This window comes from Sus scrofa, chromosome 7 (genome assembly GCF_000003025.6).
Source record: "Sus scrofa isolate TJ Tabasco breed Duroc chromosome 7, Sscrofa11.1, whole genome shotgun sequence".
Taxonomy (NCBI): Eukaryota; Metazoa; Chordata; class Mammalia; order Artiodactyla; family Suidae; genus Sus; species Sus scrofa.
Genome location: NC_010449.5, coordinates 84,383,661 through 84,397,999, shown reverse-complemented (window position 1 = coordinate 84,397,999; position 14,339 = coordinate 84,383,661). Strand labels below are relative to the sequence as shown.

Below are 14,339 nucleotides of genomic sequence, written 5' to 3'. Positions count from 1 at the left end.
TAATTCAGCTCTCTCTGTAACAGTAACATGAGTGACTCAAGCAGCCAAATTCTAAAAAGAAATATATTTGACTCTGTTCTCCTAAATCCATCTGTTCAAACTGGCTCTAATACAGCTAGCTGCATGTAGTTTTAAACTGGTGCACATTAGGACATGCAGCTTTATGGCTAGAAATAGGGATGATACTAATGAAAAAAATTATTCACAAATTCCCACAGGCTCATTGATACAGTAATCTGGGCTTCTGAGTTGGGGAGGGGTGGGGTGGGGTGGGGTGGCTAGATCTGTGGGAAATCTAACTTCAGCTTAGAAATCAAACAACACCTAACCACTTCCATTTTTCAAAAGTCTCAAACAGGGTATATGAAAGCTGATACCTTTATGATAGCTAACTAAGATGCAATGGTTACAATTTTTTAGTTTCTCTCTGTTTTCACTTGGAGATATCTTCTTTTGCCAAGTTTAAATAGGAGAAAAAAGTAAATTAATCCTCTGGAGCTGAAACAGAAACATTTGGTCTTCTGTAATCTTCAGCTCTTAACCTAATGTGGCAGCTCATAGGGAAACTGTCGGATCTGCAATCCTAATTACTCTAAGTTGCCTCCCCTGTGTACATCTGTAACGGTCAGGAGCGAATGTGCATTGACAACTCATCTTCTCTGTTCCGTGGTTCTAAACATCCTGCCTCTGTGTAGGGTTTTATCTCTGTGGCTCTTTGGTAGGCTACATATGGGTGCCTAAGGAGTTGCTGCCAGTGTAGAAAATAGTGTCTTCTGAGACTATTCTTAATGGGTGTGGAGACAAACATGAGTCTATGGCATTAAAGTATTTTGTGAATCGTGTGGTGACATGAATATAGTTGAACACTGATTCTTCAAGACTACATTCTCTGAGACCGTGTAACCCAAAAGTAAAGGACACCACTAAGTGTCATGTCAAAAACTCTTCATGCCTTTGTAAGAAAGAGAAAACCAATCAAGGAATGTTCTCATAGCAAATGATGGTTGAGTACACATTTATACTCTCATTTTGAAATCTTCTTATGGTGTTTGTATGTATACAGAAGTGTACACGTGCCCATACGTATACTCACATCCTAGGGCACTGTTGTTAAATCAACAGGGCAGATGGCAAGTTGTCAATCAGTGCTCGTGGAACTGAACATAACACCACATATAGCTGACCTACTGTAACAAACATTTTCTCATTTTACTTTAATTGTGGTTGGAGGAGGGATTTTAACAAAACTGACATGGTCACTTGTACTAGGGAAGAAAGTCTTCCTAACCCAGAGTATGGGCAGTAGGTGAGGGATTTATTTATTGTTTACTGCAGAAGGATTGGGACTTTGTGTTAATTATATAATTGAAAAAATTGTGATATAGAGGGCAGGAACCTTTCATTTCTGATCAAAGACTAATTCTTTATTGGCAATAATAAAGTTAGCAGGTCTCCTTTATAACATAGTAAAGTGCTAATAAGCCCACCAGCCCTGGGAGTATTTAAAATCAGATTGCGAAGTCAGGTCCCACCTTTTCTTCCTCAACTCCTCTCGTGGTCTTTATATACTTAATCCTTTCATAAAGCAAATGTTCTTCAGCAGATTGTCTCCATCTTTTCCCCTAAAATCCTTCTAATAGCAGAGGAATCCTAGGAAGCAAGAAGGCAGAGACAGTGTGGGCATGCACTGCAGTCTATCACAAAAACAAAATTTATTTGAAGTCTTAGGTATGATTTTAACACAGTTATGTAATTTTTACATTCAGCTTATTACATATGTGTATATTTTTCTATTAAATAAATGTCCAGCTTCCAACTAAAGGAAGTTGACTGCTGTGGTTCCTTCCGACTCAAAGGAAGTTAATTGTTTGCTGTGGCTGTTCAATGGCTTTTAATATACTTTGGCAGAGGCATCGATGTATACCAATTTTAAAACTTTGAACTTTGTTTATTCTAGCTTCTCATCTTCTATTGGCTCACCATGAGTCAGTTTTGGGATAATCACCAGTCTATGGGTCCATCTTAGTTTCCGTTTTGCCTACAGCTGAGATTTAAGTCATGCCAAAGAAGAGTAGGCACCTCCATCTCTTGTTGAGATTCAAATGAAGCTATACTCATTGTGTATACTCCTCTCTTTGTGACAGCACCGAATGGTCCTTTACCCTATTTCAGGCAAGAGCCCACCTCTCAGTGTTACTTCCATTTGATGAAAACTCCCTCTGTGAATCACCACGGGACCTGGTGTAGTTAGAGTGCTTCCTAGGACCCTCAGAGGCAGTCTATGCAACCTGAGTCAGATAACAGTAGGGCTGACAATGCAGAATGAGTCTTCTTAGTCATGATTCTGTGCATCTCAAATATACTAATCAGCCTGTTCAACTGAAAGGCATTCACTGGTTAATTCTCATTTAATAAATACATGACTGCTTCATAATGGGATTTATGTAATTTTCCATTTATTAAAAAATCTGGTGGACAGATGGATAGAACCACTTTTGAAGATGACCTGTTTTACCTATGCTTGATTGCAAATATTTTGCAAAATGGAAATAGATCTGTTTAGAATGGAAAGTCCAGATCATCTCCTTTTCTCTGTCCCATGAGTACAGGATATTTTGAAGTAAGATCACCCTAACCATCTTGCCATGTTTCCTCATTTGCTTCCACTCACTTGCCTCACATCAAATCTAACTGTAAACCTTAGCTCTTCAGGTTTTTCCACTAAAAATCTACTTTTCCAAGCCTTCCTGAAGTTTTGACCTGGTCAGATATCTGTATGTGCCTCACAGCGTTCTCAGGCAGTGAAGTGAAAAGTGCTAACTCTGGAACCAGGGTTCTTGCACTACCACTTCCTATCTGTGTGACCTTGGGCAAATTACCTCTCCTTGCTTCAGTTTCCTCACCTTTAAAGTGCAAATACCAATAATTTCTATCTCATAGAGTTATTGTGACAAATGAATTATTACCTACAAGGCATATAGAACATTCTAGTCTACAATAAATGTTCAAATGTGAATAACTTTTTCTCAGCTCATGATTCTTTCTTTCTCTTCCTCTCATTCTTCTCTCCCATCAGCCTCATCAAGCAGATGTATTTTTCTCTTTTGTTTTAGGATACCAGCAAGAAGGACTTTTTTTTTTTTTTTTTCTTTTTTGACATGCCCTTAGGATCTCATCCGCTCCTTAAGAAATTTACAGAAGTGTTTATTGAAATAACTCAAAAAGTGTTCTGGAAAATAAAGATTTTTTTTTTTTTTTTTTAAACCCTATGCCTGTAGGGGCTTCAAGGAGCTTGGTCAAATTGTCCTGGGGTTTTTCAGTCCCAGCATCCAGTAACCAATCAGTTTCTTCCTTCTCTTCCTCCTCTTTCTCCCCCTCCCCTTTCTTCTCCCCTTCCTCTTTGTTCTCCTTGTTTTTTTTCTTCTCAGTAGTTACAGGATGACTATAATATTTTCCCTTCCTTTTAGACTGCCTGTGATATTAATCTCTTCCCTGAATATACCTTGTTCATTTAGGCCTCTCTACCCATGAGCATTCTGTTATTTTTGCCTGAAATGCCATTTCCTAAATTTCCGAATAGCCAAGTTATACATATCCTTTAAGACCCATTTTACATATGATTTCCTTGGTTGTAAATATCTCAACTCTGCAACTCTGTGGCATTGTATAAACCTCAATATTTTATGTATGTATTTATACATATATATGTATATATATTTAAACACTTGAATATTAAGCAGTATTTATTACTTTGTAATTAGATGTGTTTGTATTTATTTTATTTTTTTAAATTTAATTTAATTTTTCTTTTTTGGCTGCCCCGTGCATATGAAGTTCTTGGGCCAGGGATCAGATCTGAGTTGCAGCTGTGACCTAAGCCGCAGCTCTGGCATCACCGGATCCTTAACCCATTATGATGGGCCAGGGATCGAACCTGTGTCCCAGAGCTCCCAAGATGCTGTTGATCCTGTTGTGCCACAGAGGGAACTCCTTATTTTTTCTTTTGAACATCTTAAGGGCAAGGTTTTGGGTGTCCATCTTAGTCTTACAATGTCAAACACAGTGTACACACTCAGATAAATGTTTATTGAATGAGTGAATTTCTGAGTGTGAAAGGGAGAATTTCAGTCAGTTTCTCCTACTGGGAATTGGGATGAGGGCAGCAGTTAACAGTGATTAAAAGTACATGGTTTATGGTCAGTCTAAATGCTGTGTGTTCTTCTGTCAGGTGCTTGGATGGAACAACTTAGCATGGAACACAAATTTTCTATTATCTTTCTCTTTGCTTCCAACAAATACCCACTTCAACTGAATTAAATTATTTTGGTGACCTGATTCCATAAAATCATTTTGTGTCTCTGGGGAGTAATTGTTGCTTTGTTCTTTAGGCCACTGGAAGTCCAGGACTTTACCATCCATCTCTATATTCCCAGAATCCAACAGAGTCTGCTCTTAGTAGGGGTCAAGAACCATTTGTTGTTGGACAGATGAAAGGATTGACATTTCTACTTGCTGTATGAATATGTATTTGGCAGCACCTTGGCTTAGGAGGTAGAGGAAGAACATCTGGGAGTGTGTAGCTAAATGATTCTGCAATTATGAGGCAACTGACTACTCTCATCCTACTGAGATGGGAAGGAAATGCTGATGAGTAGTTTGGTACAATTTGTAGACAGTGACACGGGAATAGTTACTTGGGTAGCATAGCTTGTCTCCTTGCTGGGAGGAGAGAGCGCTGAGGAGAAATTAGTATTTATGTGTTTTATAATCATTATTGCTAAAATGTTCAATATTAATTTATAGTTGAATTTACTAGATCTTATAAACATCAGAAAATAGACAACTTTGGCTAAGAACAAGGTTGATATCCAAAAGGATTTCAAGGATCTGCTGTTATATATAGACGAGGTTTATCTGAGATGTGTGCAGAGCATGGAACATCATATATCTCCTCTGAAAATATCTTAAATGCTATGACATTAGCCACTTGCTTATAATTAAAGTATGTTGCCATTTCACCAAGCTTTCATTTACAGAAGAAAGTGCAAATTCCATTCCCCTTGAACTTTAGCTACTTCCAACTTTTTTCTTTGTTCTTTTCTTTAAAGCTTTGCAACAAATGCATCCCCATATGCTTATATTAGTTAATCTAGTATTAAACATATTGGCTGTGCAAAATGTTGGCACCCATTAATAAATGTTTTCATTTTTTCATTCTCTCTCTTTTTTTAACTTTAGATTCTTCCTTTGACTACATAAGCAACAGCTGTCTAGCTGCCTGCACAAGACTGGATCTAATGCCTCTATAGAAATCTAGGTCAAAACACTTGGAATGCATGAATATCAAACAGAGTTTTCAAAACAGCGAATGAATACATCTTTAACTGGTGACATTTTCCTGTAGCATATGGCTGCAAGCTCAGGGGACTGGATGCTTTTTTGATGAATATGTTCCATCAAAAACTAAAGGATGGCAGTAGGCTTTTGCCACCTTCTGTTTTGCCTTATGAAATGATAATGCAAACGCATAGATAAAGATTCAATGATCACAAGGCTTTTACCTTCAGACCTATTCTAAAGATGCATTTTTCCCTTTTGGATGAGTCGTTTTGTCTTTGGTTGGGTTTGGGTTTATATATAGCTGTCAAAGGTGACAACCAGTGGGAGCAGTTGTCTTCCTTGGGCAGAATTTGATTGGTAGAATCTTCAAAAAATTGAACGGAAAAGCAAATATTCACTAAAGAGAGAATTGGGGAGTTTGGTCACATGAGTAACTTATAGCCACAGCAGTAAGAAGTTGATCCAAATCCCTTGTCAAATGTCAATATTGAGAGGCTGGATAATCATTTACCAATGTGAAATGCAGAGAAAAGCCCTGGGGAATTGGATGTTGGTTCCTTAATCTTGGACCTGCCACAAATATGCCCAATAAGCCTCTTCCTCTCTGACATCACAGTCCTATTGTGTCATATGAGAGAAAAAGACCATATTATCTGTAAGGTCTTTCCTGGTCCCAACATTCCCGGTTTGCATAAGTTTATGAGGTTGTGTTATGGTTCATTGTGTCATGTTGATTGAAATGGCAGAGCAGAGACAATTAGGCTTTTCTTTCTTTTTTAATTCATTGAAGATTTGTTTCTTAACCAATTATCCAGAATCCTCCCCTACACCCCCTTTTAATAAGTGCATGGATAAGGCAACAGTGAAGATGGTATTGTTTGGAGAGGGGAAGGATGCCCCATAGCTTCTCTTGTGTCTCACCCCTTAGGGCATCTTCTGAACCCTGTGTGTGAAAAGTCTGGGTCTCCACCGAACCCAGGTTGAAAACCACTGGCTAAGAAAATGTGTATGTGTGAGTATTTTTGCTACTAATGGTGGGGTGATGATGGAGAGAAGTGTTGGAAATGGCATGTCTTTCTTTTTGCATTGAGAAAACCTGTATTAACCAAAGAGTACATTTCAGTTTCAAGTTAAACTTTAAGCCTGTGCTGCTCCTGGCTTGGCTTTTGTTTAAAAAATAACTGACAAGACTTGTAAATGTCACAGGAATTCTATAAATGGCCCTTTATTACAGGGTAGTCTTGCTATCCTTTGCCTTGTTTTGGTAGTGCTCCCAGCAATATTCTTGAAACCACATTCAGAAGCTTACTCATTATTTTAGAATAACTAGAGGTGAATTCTTCCTTCTATCACTGTTTCTGAGCATCATTCTGAAAAAGCTGTTATTGTTACCAGGTGCTCGGGTAGCTATTCAGAATAGGCTATGCATACACACTTGTATGTGTACATGTGTTTGTGTCTGTTTATATGTGTGATTTTCTTTTTAGCAAAGTAATAGTATAAGTATATACATAAAAGCGCTTTGCTTTTTTTTGGGAGGTGTGACTACAGCTTACAAAAGTTCCTGGGCCAGGGAATGAACCCACACCACAGCAGTGACCTGAGCCACAGCAGTGACAATGCCAGATCCTTAACCCGCTAGGCCACCAGGGAACTCCCTGAAAGTACTTTTCTTATTAAACATCATAATATACTCTTAGACATCATATACTAATGGAGCATTACAATCTGCATAGTCCCTTATTATGCATATATGATTTTTGGAAACCAATTTTTCATTTATTTATTTATTTATTTATTTTGCTTTTTAGGGCCACACCCATGGCATATGGAGGTACTCAGGGTAGGGGTTGGATCAGAGCCACAGCGGTTGGCCTACACCACAGCCACAGCAACGCAGGATCTGAGCTGTGCCTGCAACCTACACCACAGTTCACAGCAATGCCAGATACCTAACCCACTGAACAGGGCCAGGAATTGAACTGGAAACCTCATGCTTCCTAGTTGGATTCATTTCTGCTGCACCACGAGGGGATCTCCAAAACCATTTTGTCTTCAAGGGCATTTATTTGGTTTTACTTTTTTCTATTTACTTATAAGGTAGGAATGAATATCTACATATTTGTGTCTTTACAAATACATGTAAGAACCTCTAAAAGCTAATCTCCTAGAAATAATATTGTTGGGTCAAAGATAGGTGCACATTTAATCTAGGTAGATGGTGCCAAATAATATTGAACTATAGTTATTATTTGTAGTTTAAAAATGATAACTCTAGTTGAACATCTTTTCATATGTTTAAAAATTACTTATATGTAAAAGCTCTGTTTATATCCTTTGTCCATAAATGGAGTTAGAACAACTTAGTAGCCATCTGGAAAAAAAATAAAATTGTATTCCTACTTTATTTCCAACACCAAAATAAACTCCAGATGGACCAGAGATTTTTTACGCTAAAAATAAATGCATTAAAGTACTATTAGAAAACATGAGAAGATGTTTTTTGTAAGTAATCCAGAACTAAAGGTCTTTCTAAGTATAATGCTAAACCTACGAGGATTGATTCTAAAGATGTATAAATTAATAAGTTGATAGTGTTTGAAAAAAAGATAAATGACAAAGTTAGATGAATGACTGTGACATATTTAACAGGAGTTGATTGCTTTAAATGTAGCTTTACATGTTAAGCTCAGTGTGCAGAATATTGAAAGAGACTGTTGTTCCTTTTACCCCAACAAACACAGAAAGCTGGATAAGCTACAAAATCATAGTTTATTTAAAAACCAGCAGAGGTCCAGGAACACAAAGAAACTCAAGTGAAATTAATTCTAAAAAGCAAAGATTCCCTTCATTGATTATCATAGACTCATAGCTACTGTCATCCTTCATGGAGCTTCAAGAGGAAGAGGGCAGAGCATAGGTCAAGGTAGGAAGAAGCTAGTCTAACTTTCAGTGGTCTTTCAATGGCTCTGTGTGGGCTGACAGGACAGATTAGAATTTCCGAGTCTCAACCTTGGAGCAAGTCTGTCCTCCAATTCTTCCCTCTGTGTCTTCACTGATGACTCAGGGGTATTCTCCAAAGGCTGGTGACATCTTAGGCTATCTGACCGTGATTGCCGTAGATCTGAAGAAATGAGAGAAAATGCCCAATGCACACAGCCCTTTACAGACATTACTGATGCACCTCTCTCTCAGTGATTAACATATTATGGAGTCTTCTTGTTTCCAAACTTTATAAAAGAAGTGTTATCATTTTGCTGGTTGTCTTCCGGAATTTTTATTCAAAGTAAACCAAAAATCGTTTACAATATTACATATGACTGTGGTTCATTTTCTTTTCTTTCATTGCGTTTATTCTCACTGCAATTCCTTTGTGGAGATAGACCTCAATGTTTTTATCTGTTTGCTGTTAGATAAACCCTTACATTGTTTCTGGGTGGGTAAAGTGCTGCAGTAAGCATTTTTGTGTGTATTTTGTGGTACATATATACAAAAGTTTCTGTTCTGTTACCTAAATGTGGAAATTCTGGATGTGCAAATATTCAAGTTTACAAGATAATGCCAAATTTTTTCCCAAATGGATTGGAGCAGTTTATGTTTCCACAAGCAAACTGTAAGGTTATACTGAATCACATCCTCTCCAACACTTGGTAGAGGTTTTTCTATTAAGAATTCTTAATTTTTAGGAGTTCCTGTTGTGGTGCAGTGGAAACGAATCCAACTGGTATCCATGAGCATGCGGGTTCAATCCCTGGCCTGCTAGGTGGATTAAGTATTCAGAGTTGCTGTGAGCTATGGTGAAGGTTGTAGATATGGCTTGGATCTGGTGTTACTGTGGCTGTGGTGTGGCTGAAAGCTGCAACTATGATTCAACCCCTAGCCTGAGAACTTCCATGTGCCACAGGTGTACCCAAAAAAAGCAAAAAAAAAAAAAAAAAAAAAAAGAATTCTTAATTTTTACAATACTGATAATGGTGAAAAGTTATATCATTTTGTTCTTGAGTTTCACTTATGTGATTAGTGATCATCTTCATTTATGTTTAACATTTCATCAATTGTTTATCAGGTCTTTATGTTTCCTCTTCTGTTACATTTTGCTCATGTTTTTTTTTTTCTTTCTAGGGCTGCACCCATAGCATATGGAAGTTCCTGGGCTAGGGGTCAAACTGGAGCTACAGCTGCCGGCCTATGCCACATTCTCACAGCATTGCGGGATCTGAGCCATGTCTGAGACCTACACTACAGCTCACAGCAACATGGGATCCTTAACCCACTGAGCAAGGCCAGGGATTGAACCAGCATCCTCATGTATCCTAGGCAGGTTCATTAACCACTGAGCCATGAAGGGAAGGCCTATATTTACTAATTTATTTTAAAATAAATATATATTGCAAACATTGTCCACTATGTAGCTTATTTAAAATTTTTTTTAATAGCTTCTTTTCTCAATGATCTGACATATATTTGTGATACATCGAAGTTCCAGATATGCATGGAACTATTTACTCCACTGGTCATTTTGTCTGTCTTTGGAAAAATACCATATGTCTTAATTACTGCTGTTCTATAATGTTTTATAGCTATAATATAGCTCTGTAATGTTTTTTATAATACATTTATATATCTGGCAGGGAAAAACCCCTCTATCCTTTCTTCTTCCTCGGAAGTGTATTGGCAGTGGGCAACAACCTTTGTCCAATCTTTGTTTTCCAAATAAACTTATGAAGAATTCTGTAAAATTCCCTGAAGAAGTCTATTGGAAATTTGATTGGACATGCATTAAATACACAGATCAGTTTAAAGAGGTTTGATATCTTAAGGATGTTCTTTCTTTTTATGAATATGTGCAACTTAATTTATTTCCAGCTTCCTTCCTGACCTACATTAAAGTTTTGTAGTATTCTATGTATGTCTTTCCCATTTTTTGTTAGATTTATGACAATATTTTATAATTTCAGTTTTTATTGTAAATATTGCATTTAGCATATTTTTATAGTTGTTTTTAATAGTGTATAAAAATGCAGTTGACTTTGGATATTCAGCCACCTTTCTAAACTCATATTATTTATAATTATTGACATTTTAGCATTTTCTACATTGATCATATCAACCACAAAATAACCAGCTTTATTTCCTACTTTCTGATCTCAATGCCTTTAATTTTTTTCTTCTTTTTTATTGTACTGGCCAGTATCTCAAAAGAATGTTGAATAGACATTGTGATTTTGGAATGGGTGCTCTCAACATTTCTCTGTATAAGATGGTGGTTTTTATTTTTCAGGTTAAGGAAATACCGTTCTATTCTAGATAGAAAATTATATGTATATTTCGCATCTTTTCTAATGGCTTTACCTCTGTCTTATATGGCTTATCATATTTCATTGGTAAAAATAACTATTATTAATAGTAGTTACATTGGGAATTCCTCTAATGTTTCAACTGTGCTGATTGCTCTTGGTTGGGATAGAGGCGTACATTTTTTTTCTTTTTGAGAGGGAGTCTTTCCCACATGCAAATAGTTATAAACAAAAATAAATTAGTTTTTATATTATTCTCTAATCTCAAATTTTCGTGTAGTATAAGATTTAACTTTTTTCTTTTTTTTTTGAAAATTTCAAGGAATTCATTCAGAATACTTTGTAACTCAGTACCCTTTTTCTGATATTATTTTTAAAAGATTTCTTAAAAACCTTAAATGTTTAGCATCCTACCATTCAATTTTGCATTCTACTTTCTTAGTAAATAATCTTTACCATTGATATTTTAAATGTTTTGCCATAAATTCCTGCATATTTCCTTATACTTTTAGCACCTTCTCAATATCTTTTCTATTCTTTATGTTTTTGTTGAGTTTTTTGCTCTTTTTTTTTGAAATTATATTTACCAACAAGTATTGTTTTTCCCCTCAGTGAATAAAGTACAGATTTGGAGGAGGATTAATATTAACTCTACTTTTTGAATCAACTTATTCTTTTTTAAAACTATTTTTTTAACCTTAGGTTTGTTTTTGTCTTTATTTTCTAATGTATTTACATTAATCCAAATGCTTTATCTTCATTTTCTTTTGTTTACTAATAAAAATATCTTCATAAGCATTTATAAGCTTTGAATTGTATCTGAAACCAGTGGTTCTCAACTGGAGGCAGTGTTGCTGGACATAAGGTATTTGGCAGTGTCTGAAGACAGTTTGAAATACGGTGACTTGCAGTGGAGGGGGAGAGAGTGCTACTAGCATCTAGTTGGTAGAGGCCAAGGATGCTTCAAAACAGGTTACAATGCAGACAACTCTTCCCAGCAACAAATAATGAGCCAGCTTAAAGTGTCAATCAGGCTGAGGTTGAGAAACCCTCCTACAGACTGTTGAGGTATAGATAGTTATTTTGATCAATGTTATAAGCCTTAATAAGAAACATGCGCTCCCTCTTGATTTTTCTCCTGTGATTATTTGCTGTAGATCAAAACCCATTCACATGTGCTTTATTTGACTAGTTCCATATTGTAAAAAATAATTGAACGCTATTGGGTAAGATATGCATTCTATAGATTTCTGCAGTTTCTGCCTGCCACTTAATATTATACTCCTTCCCCTAGTAGAGTCACACTTTTATAATAACCATCTGACCATGGTGGAAATATATGAGTTCACACTCCTGCATTACATACCAAATGGTCATCAATCTCTTTCTCTTTGTTAAAATTTTCATTTCCTTAAGGGAGACAATATATTTCCATTGGCAATAGTAGCACACTGAATTACGATAGCTCTGTTTCTCAAATATTGCCAGCCCTAGGGAGGGCTAGTAACATCAAAATCTTTCCACATGTCATGGGTGATTCTTTAGAATCCTTTGCTGTCTGTTCTCCCACTTGCTTGGTGTCTGTCCAACCACTTCCTTCAATCAAAAATCACTGATATATAAAGGTACTAAATTAAAAAGTACTAAATTAAATAAGGAATGCTTATATTGTAGCCAAAAGCCCAAGGTGTTTTTGTTTTTGTTTTTTTTCCAACTTCGAGGATACCGATAACAGATGCATGTTTATTTCAGAACAGGTTATGATGTGCTGTTTTGTAGTATCAGGTTTGCTAATATTTACTTTACTATAGTGATTAGGGAGCATTTGTATCACGGATATTTTTTTCCCTGACTTTATTTCATACTCAGTGGATTTAAATGTTTGATAATTGTTTATTCAAATGTATAGTTATATATATAAAATGATTAAGGTTTCCTTTTATGGAAGCAGCGTCAATACCAAGATTTACCATTCATGAGTTACGAACTAGTGACTTTTTCTTTTTACATTAACAACATCTTCCAAGTAGGTAGATTAATGAGCTTAATACATAGATCACTCTAACTAAGTCAGGGAACAGAGCTGTTGATAAGAAATGACACAGAGTCAGGAATAATCTCAGGCATTGAGAGTCAATGTTGGGATTTTTTTGTTGTATTTTTCTTGAATTGCAAACCATACCATCTCAAATATCAAGTACACAACAGAATATAAATCATACCTTTTCACTTGGAGGAGAAGTAGTCTCATCAGTTCTTATAAGGTCTGAGAACTTCAGGAAGTACCTTACTCTTCTGACACTGTTTTTCTTTCTATAAAATGTCTATAATTATTTCCACCCACATACTCCAGAAGGAACATTTGAGAATTCATGAGGTAATCAGGGGATTCCATTTATCCCTTCTCTTCCTTCCTTTATCTTTGCAGCGAACATCCTTATACTTTTTGATTCATTTAGAGAAAAAAAAAGTATGCAAATATATCAATTTCTCAGGAACAAAGATATTGTTCATTTAACAGCTAAAACAGTGAATGCAATACTGAGTCCTACAGAGAATGTTTAAAGACTAAAGTGGGTTCAGATGACAAAGCATCAAAACTATGCCATATGAGGGACAGTTGAAACGATGAATAAGTTTTGCCATGTGAATAGCAGCATTAGAGATCTCGAAAGCAAAATTCTTGTGAGGGTTCTGTCCTGTTGAGGATGGTTCATAGTAGCTCTGAAGGATGAAACCATGGATATTGGACCAATTACTGGGAGAAAAAGGATATATTAATAAAAATGAAAATATTCTTTTTTTTTATAGGATGGGAGTGGGATAGAAAAAGAAGAACATTTTAAAAGCAATGTGCTCCTATAGTCCTTAGCATGGCTTTCCAGTGTGGCCTTCCATGGAATGTTGGAGGCAGTGGTGCAAGAGGAGACCAGTGTTCATTGGATTAATCTATTCTTGTATACTTAAGAATTTATGATCTTAGTTTCTGGTTCCTGAGCGGGACATTCTAAGCCCTTATGATTTCCCAAGTTGTAGAAGTGTCTGCTATTCATGGTGGGCCCCTTAGATCATAATCTGAATTTATACTAATAAGTTGACCCTTAGTGGGCTCCAGATATTTCATGCTAGGAAGACAAATCACATGATATTGTCCTGAACTTCTTACTTCCAAGAATGAAGGGGTTCTGGAGATTGGGTTCATTGATATAACCAATGATTCAATCAGATATGTCATTGGAATGAAATCCCAGTAAAGACTCCGGACACCCGTGCTCAGGTGTACTCTCCTTGTTGGAAATCATACACTGATGCACTGAGAAGGTGACATGTCCTGAGGACAAGGAAACAGCATCAGGAACCCTCCCAGGCTTTATACTATGCTTTTTTTAATTGTCTGCTCCTGATTTGCATCCATTGTAATAAAACTGTGATCACAAGGTGTAGTGCTTTCCTGAGCTCGGTGAGTCAATCTAGAAAACTCTCAAACCTGAGGGAATAGTGGAAATCCCCAAATTCTTAGGTGATCAAAATTAAAGATAACCTGGGAATCACTGAATTTGTGGCTGGTATCTGAAGTGAAGGCAGTTTTATGGAGGACCATGCCTTTAACTTGTGAAATTTCACATAATTCCTAGTAGGTGGTATCAGAATTATATTGCACCAAGAAGTAAGACACTTGTTCTGATGTACAGCTGCAAAGAG

At 36.4% G+C, this 14,339-nt stretch overlaps 1 long non-coding RNA gene across 2 annotated transcripts in view; it reads left to right on the top strand.

Annotated features, from left to right (window-relative positions):
- Window positions 1-14,339, top strand: part of LOC102161104 — a 36,412-nt gene that overhangs the window by 18,483 nt on the left and 3,590 nt on the right. The gene's annotated exons all lie outside the window — the stretch shown is intronic.